The sequence below is a fragment of the Zingiber officinale genome, chromosome 2A, assembly GCF_018446385.1.
Source record: "Zingiber officinale cultivar Zhangliang chromosome 2A, Zo_v1.1, whole genome shotgun sequence".
Lineage (NCBI taxonomy): Eukaryota > Viridiplantae > Streptophyta > Magnoliopsida > Zingiberales > Zingiberaceae > Zingiber > Zingiber officinale.
In genome coordinates, this window is record NC_055988.1 from 119323990 (window position 1) to 119337789 (window position 13800).

Here is a 13800-nt window from a genome sequence, read left to right on the forward strand (position 1 = left end):
GCAGTCATGGTCACCCCTGACGCGAGTCAGCCATCTCACACACAATGGTGGGACCGAGTGGGCAGGGTTGTGACAACCGTGCACTCTGCATCACTACTCCTGATGAGTGACCGAGTGGACGGGATGCTATCGGAGTACACTGATACTCCTACCCCAAATCATAAATGGGGGAGCGCAATGCTCTCATCTCCCGGTACACCATGACGGGGAGGGATCCTTGACGTGCTACCACGCTGCGTCACACTACCCATGAGCGGACCAACGGAGCACCGAATAGAGCAAAACTGACGTGCTACCACGCTGCGTCACGCTACCCATGAGTGGACCAACGGAGCATCGAACGGTAATGAAACTGGCGATGTGCTCGACAATAATGGAGCAATCTATCACACAACATGCAATCATGTGAATGGTGCATGACACTAAGCATGGTAATATACTGAACTAATCTATATACATATATGATGTGCACCATAATCAATAAATCATATCAAGGGTACACAGATCAGATAAGGTATCACACCTAGGTCCTGAACATGGTGAAGCATGGTTATATCACTACCCCTATAAGCATGTATAATCAGGTAAATAATAACATGAGATGCAAAACAAGCAATCAACCAAGCATGTAACAGGTATCGGGTAGTGACTAACCGAAGCAAAATAAGAAACATAATTATTACTATTTGTTAACTTCACTACTATGCATATCAAAAGACATAAGTCAAAGTACCCGCCTCTGATATAGATCGAGCTAAATGACCTCTGTGTCGAAGTGCTCGTCCCACGTCTAGTCCTGTGTCACCAATGTTTAGTTTAGCTAATTCTATCACGCATTAATTAGCCAAACTAAATCCTAATCAAGCTAAGAAATTCCAAATTGGATCAACTCTACATAATCCTATTAACCATGAAATCCACAGTTATACTCACAACAGTGCATTTACCTCAATCCAAAACTCACCAAATTTAGCCCTAATTCAACTCATATATCAAATCCATACTCTTACCTCAAGTTCACAGCTGTGATCACTGATCCAACGCCAAGAGATGGTCGCTGCTAGTATTAGAACAAGTAACTTCACTGCTAGGGCACGAGTTGGAGGGCTTCAACAGTAGGGAACTAGGGCACAGGTGAGCCAACAACGATCTAGGGTTCGGCTGGTCGGCACTAGGGCAAACGACGGCAGCACTGTGCATAGGAGCAGCGGCGGCTGTACACCCAAACTAGGGCATAGGGGAAATCGGCGATGCTCTGCCAGAATAGAGGAAAGGACTCGGCCGGCGGGGCTCGCGCGTCGCCGGCGTTTGAGCAGGGAAGAAGAAGAAAGGTGGCGTCACTGCTCCCTGTGTCGGCTGCGGCAAAAGGAAGGCCGACGGTGTCTCGTCGAACCAGAGGAAGGGAGGGGAATCAAGAGGCGGCGTCGGCGGAGATGCTAGGGCACAGAGGTGGTGGTAGCCGTCGCTAGGGCAGAAGGGAGGTCGTGAGGGTCGGCTCGGGCAGCACAGAGGGAAGGAGGACGACGCTAGAGCAAAGTGAAGGGCTCTGCTAGACTGTGCTCGCGCGTCGTCGGTGCTTGGACAGGGAGGAAGAAGGGAGGCGGCATCGGTCGGCGGTGGCTCGGCACCTAGGGCAAATCGGCTAGTCGCGAGAGATGAGGGAGGAAGGAGGGTTCGGCTCGGGAAGGAGAAGAGAAGCAAGACCCTTGTCGAGGGGTTTTGTACTCGGGTGGGGGAGAAACCGTCGGTGCCGGTTAGGGTTTCGGCGTCAGCACGCGCGGGGGAAAGGGAAAACGGCACATGGCATCGAAGAGAAATCGGAGGAAAAGAAAAAAAAATAAAGAAAAGAAATAAAAGAAAATAAAAGAAAATAAAAGAAAAAGTAAACTTTTCCTCGCTTAAATGGGTAGCCTAAACAGGCTTTCCCGGGCCCCATTTTCATCCCCATTAACTCGTCCGTACAAGCTCCGAAAAATTCCCGAAAAATTTCCAAAAATTCCAGAAAATTCCCTTATTAATATTCGCCTATTTTTGGTATTTTATATCTAGACTTGTGAATAGTTTTTGTTTTTCCATTTTCTTAAAAAAAAATAAAAAAACCTACATTTTCTTTCTTGGTCTTTAATTCTACATTTTTAATTTTTCCTTATAATTTTTTTTAGATACCATGAGCACTAACATGTCAAGCAGGACCTTAAGAGATTTCTCTGCACCCATTTCTGCAAGATTTTTATCCCTCATTGTGCAGTCTCATATTGAAGCAGAAAGTTTTCAACTAGACCCGGAGTTAATTTTCATGATACAAGGTCACAAATTTAGAGGAGAAGTATCAAAAAGTCCTTACCTGCACCTTGAGACATTTCTAGAGCTTTGTGATATGATGAATTGTGAAGGAGTGTCAGCAGATGCAGTTCGATTGATAGCATTTCCTTTTAGTCTCAAGGATAAAGCAAGGACTTGATTATATTCCCTCTATCCTCAAAGCATCCCAAGTTAGAAACAATTGGAGAAGAAATTTCTAGATCATTTTTTTCCTTCATGTAGAACAATTTATATGAGGAATTGCATCACAAATTTTACTCAGACATATGGAGAATCATTATTTGAAGCATGAGACAGATTCAAGAGTCTACAAAGACAGTGCCCTCATCATGGTTTGGAAAAATGGCTGACCCTGCACATATTCTATAGGGGGATTTCTTCCTCAGATAAGTGTTTGTTAGATTCATCAACTGGAGGTTCTTTTATGGACAAGAGTGTAGACAAAGCATATACATTGATTGATCAAGTAGCATTGAACCTCCATGAATGGTCAAGCAAAAGTTGGATGGAATCTCCCTCAGAAATTCAAGAAGTACAAGCCATATATACAAGAGAGTCTATCAAACAAAATATAATTCAACCATCCAAGAGTTTTGAAATCCACAAGTCATAGAATGAGGAGTTCAAACATTTGAGGGAAAAGATTAATAGCATAATTTCAAAATGGTTTAAACAAGATCCCCCTCCTACACAGACAGTGTCTAGTGAACAGTGTAATAATTTTAAGTTGAGAAGTGGTAAAAATCATGAAGAACTACTGAAGAAGGATTTGTTCAGAATTGAGGAGAAGAACAATAGAAGACCTCAAGAACTCAGTTTCATTACTCCAAGAAGTTCCCAAAGGCCACAAGTACCTTTCCCTCAACGATTGATCACACCTACACTAAGGGGATATGGGAAAAAGGAAGTACCTTTCCCAAGACCTTCACTAAAGGTTCCTTTTCCACAAAGGCTAGTGAGGGTCAATGAAAATGAAGACTTTGGCAAATTCTGTGACACTAATATGGTTGAGTATAGATTTCTGGATGTATATGAAGATGAGGACTCTTCAGATGAGGATTGTGATGATAATGCAGTGGATAACAAGTTTTCAAATTTACCATCTAGGTTTACAAGGTGTTATGATGAAATTAAATTTTTAGATGACGAATGTGATGTGGTAGATCAACTTAGAACTGCAAATGAAGTTAGTGATCCTCCTATAGATGATTCTCCCGCTGAGGATACTGATGTTGGTTTATTTTTTGATGCATGTGTTGATGATGATGTTATGAAAGGAAGTGAAGGGAGCTGTGTTGTGGAAGCAGCATCTCAAGAATCACCTTCTTTATCCACACAACCTTATGAGATTATGAGAGTTGCAAGGATTGAACATGTTGTGGACCAATGTGTAGGGACTTGTGCAATAGAAGCAAAGCCCCAAGAATCATCACTTTTAGAGGCACCACCACTTGAGCCAGAGCTAGAGCCACTACATAATTCTGAAGGGGTCATGTCCACTTGTTTAGAACTTTCAGGTACATCTCAACAATGCAAGGTTAGTATTTCTAGTGATCCTTTGGAAAATTTTATAGAGGTACCTATAATTGATTTTGTTGGATGTTATTCAATTTGTACTCAGTTCATCTTAATAATATTAGGATGTATACTAAAAGCCTAGCTTTTGGTATAAACATTTATCTAGAAATAAGAATCACATTGGTCAAATGTCTATATTTATGATAAATGTAGTTGTTCAATTAATTTATATTGTAGATAACATGGTGTGTGGTGTCACACACAGAGGATCATGTTATCAGTACCTTATAAATTATAAACAGTAGCTCACGACCAAGATGGAAAGGAACAAACCATTGGAAGGTCGTAGTGTAATTAGGTATCAGTTTATCTTAACTATATAATTACACTAGTACACTTAGAGTGTATTGAGTAGGACCATTAGAGGCCATTTCTTTTATACTGACTTTATAAAGGAACAAAGACCTCAGTTATTATGGAAGTGTGTGCTCTTAATCCTAATATAATAACAAGCACATATATTTGGTATTTATTTCTTTAATTTATCAATGGGTGAGATTTAGTTCGATAAATCAATAAGCCTGATAAGTTGAGAAATGATATCACTTATAGTGTGTGTTGTTGATTATAAAAGGAAACTGTGTCCTAGTAATCTAGGTTGAGAATGCCCCCAAGAGGAGCTCATAAGGATTGTCATGTTAAACCCTGTAGGTGGACTTAGTCCGACATGACGATGAAGTTGAGTGGTACTACTCTTGGAGCTAGATATTAATTAAGTGAGTTGTCAGTAACTTACTTAATTAGTGGACATTTGTTATCTTAAACACAGGGAGACTAACATACTCATAATAAGAAGGAGCCCAAAATGTAATTTGGGATTGGTATGGTAGTTCAATAATAGTTCTTTAGTGGAATGAATTATTATTGATGAAATTAAGTTGTGTGTTCAGGACGAACACGGGATGCTTAATTTCATCGGGAGACCAAAACCAATTCCTCCTCTCGGTCCCTATCGTAGCCTCTTGTATATAGAGATTTATACCCACCACATACCCACCCTCTTACCCATCCAATGGGGCCGGCCAAGCTAGCTTGGAACCCAAGCTAGGGCCGGCCAAGACCAAGTGGATGAGCCAAGTTGGTGGCCGGCCAAAGCTTGGGTCCCAAGCTTAGTTGGCCGACCACTAGAATATTAAAAAGGATTTTTATTAAAATTATTTCTTATGTGTATATCATGGTTCTAAAAGAAAGTTTAAAAATTAAAAAGTTCCTTTTATAGCTTTCTACAAAAGATTAAGAGAAGAGATTAATCTTTTTTCCTTATTTGTAGATTAAAAGGATGGTTTTAATTTTTTGGTAAAAACTTTCCTTATTTGTAAATCATCTACATGTTTAAAAGAGTGTTTAAAATTTGAAATCTTTCCTTATTTGTTGATTAAAATGTGGATTTTAAATTTTAAGAAAACTTTCCTTTTTAATCATGTTCATGATTTAAAAGAGAGTTTAAAAATTAAATATTCTCTTTTATAAGTTTCTACAAGAGACTAAGAAAAGATTTGATATCTTTCCTTATTTGTAGATTAAAAGAGATTTTAATTTTTAGAGATAACTTTCTTTCCACATGTTTAAAAGAAAGTTTTTAATTTATAAAATTTTCTTTTTATTAACCAATCATGAAGGGATGAAAATTATTGGAGAAATTTTTTATAAATTTCTGGAGACAAATTAGGAAGTTTTAATTAATTAAAACTCTCCTTGTTTGTAGCTTTAATATGGCCGGCCATTATAATTGATGAGAAGAAAATTATTTTTAATTAAATAAATTTTCTTTTTCAATGGCAAAAGAATTAAGGAAGTTTTTATTAAATTTTCCTTATTTGCCAAGACCAAGAATTATAAAAAAGGGGGAAGAGGAGGCTTCATGGTGAACGACTCTATTCTATTTTCTCCCTCTTTTCTTCCTTGGTGTGGCCGGCCCTTCTCCTTTTCTCTCTTCCTCTTGTGTGGCCAAAATCCTTTATCTCTTGGAGCTTTGAGGAGGTGGCCGGATCTAGCTTGAGGAAGAAGGAGAGAAAGCTTGCATCCCTTGGAACTTGGTTGGTGAAAAAATTCTTCATCCTTAAGAAGATATGCTTGGCCGAAACTTGAAGGAAGGAAGAAGAAGGTGCCTTGGTGGTTCTCGTCTCGGAAGATCGTTGCTCACACAACGTCCGGGATTAGAAGAGGAATACGGCAGAAGACCTAGAGGTTTTTGTTTGCAAAAGAAAAGGTATACTAGTATTTAATTTCCGCATCATACTAGTTTTATTTCTTTGTAAAAATACCAAATACAAGAGGCATGCGATTCTAGTATTTCGAATTAGTTTTCGATGTTGTGTTCTTTTGTTTTTCTTTTCCTTGTGATTTGATTGTTCCTTTTGGTTGACCTAAAGTTATTTAAGGAAATTAAATATTAGCTTTCCTTAAAAGGCTTTGTTTAGGCGGTGGTGGTTGTTCCCATATCCAAGAAGGCCATGTGCCTCGCCATGCAGTCCTGGAAGTCAATTTTGGAAATTAATATTTAATGGAATTAATAACCTAGGTGATTTGGATCGGACGTGTTAAGTTCCGCAGGAGATCCAAGTGTAAACCTAAAAGAACAAATAAATTAAACTTAGGATCAAACGTGTTAAGTTCCGCAGGCGATCCAAGTTTAATTTAAAAGAACACATGGTAGCTAGGAAAAGGTTCAGACCTTTGTACAAAATTTTTGTACAGTGGAACCATTAGATTTTCCGAGTAGCAACCAACAAATAAAGTTCTAGTTCTATCTAATATAGCATGCTTGGGAGAGGTATGTTTTTCTTTTGGGTGTGCAGATTTTCATGGGGCCTATAATTGGAAGCTCGATTTGAACCCTCTTCGACCACTTGAAAGAACTTCAAAGAAGATGAAGATGGAGAGAGTTATACTGTACTCTGTAGCTCCTTTGATGAAAGCTCTCTCCATAATAAGAGCCCTTGGTAGGAGGGTGTTGAAATATTTTACCCCTCCAAGAGCGAGATTTCGATGAATCTAATGAGGTGGTCGATCTAATGACCTTAAACAAGCGCTTCTTGGGAGGCAACCCAAGTTCAATCTTGTTTTCATTCATATTTTTATTTCCTTTCTAGTTTGATTTCTTTCCTCATAATAAGCATGTATCCTCTACTTAATTTTTGTTGTCAATTTTCTTTTATAGGACTCAAAGATTAGGAGGAGTGCAATTACATGATGGAGAAGTTAATGACATGGGCATTTGACACGCATCATTTGGTAACTTCTCTTACTTTTAATCTCCTCCACATTGTTTTAGTTTTCATTGGGACAATGAAAAGTTTAAGTCTGGGGGGATGCATTAGATGCATTTGGTTTAGTTTAGTTTTTTCTTTTGCATACTTCTTTTTGCCTAATAAAATTTTCTAGTTGCATCATTCATCACATCATGATTGTTTGTTCCTTAATGCAAAATACTAGCACGTTTCATCTAGATATTTATGTTGTGTGATTTTGTATGCTAGTATGCCTATTGATCTTTATTTTCCTATCCATAGTAGCATGAAGTGAGCATTGTTATTACTAGAAGAATTTGAATATTGGCCTAGTTTTAGAATCTCTTCACATTATGCTTGACTTTGATGATAGATATTTTTGAAAATAGTCATGATTCATAGAACCGTACTAGTACTCTTGCTTCTATGATGACTTCTCAACTACATTTTAGTTACTAGATAAACTCAGATCATGTAAGCTCATTTGAAAAAATCAATTCCAAAAAAAAAAATGATGAAAGTTTGTTCAAGTTTGATACTTTGCAAAAAAAAAGAGAGAGAGAAAAGAAGAAAGAAAAAAAATAAGGGATTAAAAAATAGTTATCGTGAGTGGAAACTAGCAATTCACCCCTTTGAGACCGAGTTAGGTTACTGGGGAAATGAATGCTATGTTTCTCTTGATACTAAGTATTCCTTTGAGACCTTGTGTAGATGATGCATTTTTGAGGGGAACGAACCTTGCGTGTGGCAGGTAAGTGTCTATCGCCGGAAGTATGAGGAACACGATTAAATGAAAAATTGACTAGGCTTAGAGATTCACACTTGAAAAAGTTAAGCCACTTATTACACTGAGCACGGAGAACTTCTACTAAGGCCACACTTAAATAATTTTTGTATCATGCTCATCAATGAAACTATATGATGGGTTTATATTGATTCATTAGGGATTATTACATGTCATCTACACACATAAATCTAGATTGCGGGTTTTTCTTGAGGACAAGCAAAGGTTCAAATCTGGGGGTGTGATGTGCGTAAATATTATGATCATTTATGCATGTTTTAATGCACATTCACTTGCTTGATACGTATATATTCTTTGCATGATCGCCTCTTTTATCACGTACTCATCATATATACTCTTTTGTTCAGATATCTGCTCTTTGTTTGGTTTTGTGTTGACAGGGACAACTTTCGGAGCAAAAATAGCGATTGTCGATGCACCAGAACGAGCCAGAGAATACGATCGTGCAACCTCGCACGACCATGTGGCCAAACAGAAGAGGAGTAGTGCACGGCCGTGCAACTCTTGCACGGCCGTGTGGCCAACCAGAGGCAGATTAGAGCATGGCTGTGTAAACCTGCACGGTCGTGCCCCCCCAATGACCGAAGCCAAGAAAGGAATGACCGTGCAACTCTGCACGCCCGTGTCCCAGGAGCCAAGCCCGAAGTTCACACGACAGTGCCAATTGGCACGGCCGTACAGCGCGGCCAGAGTAGAAGAAAGACATGGTCGTGCGGATCTCGCACGGTCGTGCCACTCAACCCGAAGGGAGGAAGCAATGGGGATCTCGCACGGGTCGTGCGGATCTCGCACGGGTCGTGCGGATCTCGCACGGGTCATGCGGATCTCGCACGGGTCGTGCGATGCCCGTGCCCTAACCTATAAAAGGGTCAAGAACCCTATTCTTGGGATCATCTTTGGTTTGAGACTTCGTTCCTCTCGTTGGGAAATGGTTCTCCCCTTCGGGGGAAATCCTAAAGCTTCATCCACCGCCATCCCTTGACGTTCCATCCATCTCCAGAGCAAGGAGGCATTCCCAAGACATCGGAAACCTCGGCAAGCATCTCTTCTTCCCCTCCCTCTCATCAAGGGTTGCAAGTATGCTTTACTTTATGTTTTGGGGTTGTTCTTCCCTCACAATGGAGTAGATATCCTCTCCTAGGATTAGGAAGTATTTGTAATGTGATGGAGATGTAGAACTATGTAGATTCGCCATATTTCTATTCAATGACTTGTTAATGCCTTGTTCATGAATTGTGTGCGTGACATATTTATATTTCTTTGCATGCTTTGTTGATTGATGTGGAGGATTGTTAATCACATAAAGGGGATGACGTAGAGTGTATTGACCAAGGTGCCCTAGTGACAGGGGTAATCCTTTCCGGACGTCTAGGACGTTCCCGTAAAAGGGGAAACAATCCCTTAGGAATTGCTGCTCTCGTAGAAAGAGTGCTTTAGATCGTATACCCGAGGGGCCCTAGTGACAAGGGTAATCTGTTCACAGACATCTAGGATACTCTCTTGAAATGAGAGGCAATTCCTCCATAAGGAAGTAGGAAATCGTACCAAATCTCTACTTTTATCCTTATTGTTATTTACTAGACATGTATTCTTGTGATCTACCAAGGCACTCTCGTGACAGGGGTTAACCGTTACAGGATTTCACAAGAACATCTCTATTTGATACTTAGAGATATTGACCAATTTAACTTCCTGCAAGAGCATGGACATGGAGGGTAGAAACTAAGCAATTTATATAATATCTCCTAGTATTATAATGAAATCAAAATCCTCTAATCCATCTCCCAAAACTCATTCCCTCCAAGATCGATTCTCTCATCCTTCTCTTTCTCTCTTCAATCACTGTCGTTAGTTTGCAAGCACCAAAGCCAACTTTCGACCGTCTAGATAACTTAATTTGCGACATCTCTAGTGCTTAATCAACAGTCCCTGTGGTTAGACAATCTTTTATATTACTGATGATGAATCCATGCACTTGCGGAATCATAACAATGCCTCAAGAGATCACTGGCATCTCGCCGAGTGTTATAGAGCACGTACTTCATGTCCTCCAGAATGCTCATCCTGTCAAGCAACAAAAGAAAGACTTTGGAGTCGAGCAGAACAAGATCATTCAAGTGGAAGTTGATAAGCTGCTTGAGGCTGGACATATCCAAGAAGTACAGTTCCCGAGCTAGTTGGCCAATATAGTCTTGGTGGCTAACCTGGGAACAAATGGCACGTTTGTGTGGATTTCAGGGATCTGAACAAGGTTTGTCCGAAGGATTATTATCCCTCACCCCGCATCAACTAGTGGTGGACTCAATTTTTGGTTGTGAATTGATATACATGCTGAACACATATCAGAGCTACCATCAAGTCTCATTGGTAAAGAAAGATCTGGATAAGGTTAGTTTTATAACTATCAAAGGAACTTACTGCTATAATGTTATGTCGTTTAGAATAAGAATATAGGAGCTCCTTACCAACAACTTATGAATCAAGTGTTTTGAAAATAGATTGGAGGAACATGGAGGTGTACATGGACGACATCTTAATCAAGTCCCTCCGAGTTGTTGATCTATGCACAGACATAGATAAGACGTGTTGGACATTGAAGAAGTACGGACTCAAACTCAACCCCAATAAATGCTTGTTCAAAGCTAGGAACGATCATTTCCTGGGTTACATAGTACATAGTGGGGGATCAAAATCAACCTGAACAAGATATGGGCTCTTCAGGATATTGTTCCCCCACACAACCTGAGGGAGGAATAGCGACTGACCGAGCGAATCACTGCATTATCCCGATTTATTTCAAGATCAACTGATTGAAGCCTGCCATTCTTCAAGATACTCTACTGAACAACCAAGTTCTAATGGGACGTCGAGTACGATAGAGTGCTAGAAGAACTCAAAGAATATTTATCTACTTTACTTGTATTCATGAAGCCTATAGTTGGTGAATCATTGTGGGTGTATTTGTCTACACTGAAAATGTCGCAGGATCGATGTTAGTATGGCAGGAGGGCAAGGAACAACAACCAATGTATTTCTTAAGCCATTATTGAAAGACGTTGAATGCCGCTGCATTTCTCTTGAGAAGTTAGTGTACGAGTTAGTCTTAGCCGCTCGAAGGTTACGTCCATATTTTTTCTCTCATCCAATTATAATATTAACCAACAACACCCTGGGCCGAGTGCTCATCAATCCGGAAGCTTTGGGAAGATTCATCAAGTGGACTACAAAGCTGAGCGAGTATGACAAAAAGTATCAACGTGAAACAACCATCAAAGCTCAGGCCTTAGCCAATTTTATGACTGAGATATAGAGCCCAGAACCAAACGAAACTTTGAAGATATATATTGATGGGTCATCCACTTGGTAAGACAATAGGGTCAGAATTCTTATGATATCAACCCACGAAGATAGACTGTAGTTGTTCATTTGGCTGAATTATCAAGCCACCAATAATGAAGTAGAATATGAAGTATTGATAGTGGGTCTATAAGCTGCGAGGCATGTGGGAGCCATCCGAGTCCTAATCTACTCAGATTCCCAATTGGTGGCTCAACAGTTGTCAGGCAACTTTGAGATTAATAATGAATGGCTAAGCTAAGGTTGTATGTAGAGACATTTGAGAAGTTTAAGGCAAGGTTTCAAGAAGTAACTTTGTAGAAAATCCCCCGAGTGAAAAATCAAATGGCAGACAAGTTAGCCAAGCTAGCTAACTCCTTAATCCCATGGACTCTAGATAAACCTGTAAAACAAACATTATTGATAGCTCACATTGAGAGGCAAGCCGAACTGGAATTGCAAAGTGATTGGAGAGTGCCATTAGTTTCATTCCTCCAACAAGGGAATTTAGCAGCTGACCTAGAACAAGAACGTATGATCAAGAAGAGGTCCATTCGATTCACCTCGGTGGGAGATTACTTATACAAAAAGGCTTTCTCTCACCCCTTGCTCAAGTGTGTCTGCTCGGAAGATGTCCAGTACATTATGTAGTAAGTTTACCAAGGATCTTGTGGGAGTCACGCAGGTGGTCAATCGTTCGCTCGGAAGATTTTACTAGTCGGGTATTTTTGGCCCACCTTGCAGGCTGACTCGGCTTGGATGGTAGCCATCTGCTTATCATGTCAAAATCACTAGAACATCCCGCACCACCCCACAGAGTTATTGAAGACCTCAAGTGTTTCATGCCTGTTTGGTTTATAGGAGATGGATATTATAGGACCTTCCTGACGACCCAACTTAGTAAAGATTTCTTTTGGTGGTCGTTGATTATTTATCCAAGTGAGTGGAAGTCGAAGTGCTGAAAAAGATAACGGAGCAAAAGGTCATTAAGTTCCTATGGTAGAACATCATATACCGGTTCGAAATTCCTTATAAGCTCATCTCGGATAATGGAAGGTAATTTCAGCGTAGAAAAAATCTGAGAGTGGTGCTCAAGTTATGACATCTTGCAAGCTTTCACCGCTGTGACCTATCCTTAGAGTAACGGTCAGGTGAAAGTCACCAATAGGGAAATCATTAGAGGACTCAAAACAAAGCTGGATTACATTGGAGGAAGTTGGGTGGATGAATTGCCAGTGTGTTGTGGGCCTATCACACTATGCCTCGAGAAGCCATTGGTATAACACCATTTTATCTTATTTATTATGGAGAAGCAGTCGTCCCAATAGAAGTAGGCCTAGAGTCTGATCGGAGGTAATTTTATGACAAAGACAATTGGTCGGTGTCTCATGGAGGTTGATCTAGTGGATGAGGTCAGGGACAAAGTAGCGGCTCGGCTAATGGCATATCATTAGTGGATGAAGCAAAACTACAATCAGAGGGTCATCCCAAGATTTTTTCAAGTGGGGGACCTAGTTTGGAAGTGGATCAAAGTTTGGAAGTGGATCAAACTGATTGGGGATGTTAACAAGTTAGAGTCATAGTGGGGCATGTCATACCAATGGTGTAAAATCTCGCCTCAGGCTTCTACTATCTTCAAGATGATGAAGGGAGACATTTGGATAGATCGTGGAGTACAAATCATCGACAACCCTATCGAGCATGAGAGTATGCTTGTAATATGTTTCTATATTATGTTGAATATTCATGTTTAATGAATGCAGATAAACTATATTAAAAAGGTCTAAGTCTCATACTCTCAAATTGTTTGACCAAGTTATTGTTAGATTTTATGGATGTCCTAAGGCAAACACCTTATGCTTTTACTATTTATTTGATAAATATAGATTCACTATTTAAGTGCATATTATATATTTGAATAGTCCTAAACTCATTTACTGAATGTTTACAATATAATTCATAGCATGAGAGAATTTGTGATTGGATCACAACTTGTGATTATCTCTACATGTACAATTATGAACGTATTGTAATTTCCCTAGTTATTAAATTTGTATATTCAGACATCATGAATTCAGTAAAACTAGCACGGTTTATACTCCTTAGTTTGGCCAAACAGTTATTTCTCACTATCTGAAGGCATTGAGATGTTGAGAGTTAAACGTTGATACTAGTTATGATAACTAGTTCATTGGAGTGACTTGCTGTAAGACTTCATATGATTCTCTACATATATAGATATGTCTGTGAAGTTTTTATTGCACCTCGAGTATAATTTTCCTTCGACTTGAGGTATATAAGTCATCTTGATCTTGGTGACTTATACTTGACAACTTAAGCAAACATCCCTTGGAGATATGAACCCGAGATGATTGTATATAAGTCGAAGTGCCCGAAGGTGTTTGGGTAGCCCACAGAGGATTCACTGCTCCTTACAAGGAGACGTATACCCTATGGTCATTTGTTAGGATTATTACTCAAAGTCTTTGGCCAAAGTATCATATGATAAGAGTATGAGACTCTTGTACA

At 39.7% G+C, this 13800-nt stretch overlaps 1 non-coding gene across 1 annotated transcript; it reads right to left on the bottom strand.

Moving 5' to 3' along the window:
- Positions 1 to 2552: 2552 nt before the first annotated feature.
- Positions 2553 to 2658, bottom strand: LOC122044580. Its single transcript, XR_006129613.1, has one exon. It is a non-coding gene; the product is annotated as a small nucleolar RNA R71 (small nucleolar RNA).
- Between the last annotated feature and the right edge of the window lie 11142 nt (positions 2659 to 13800).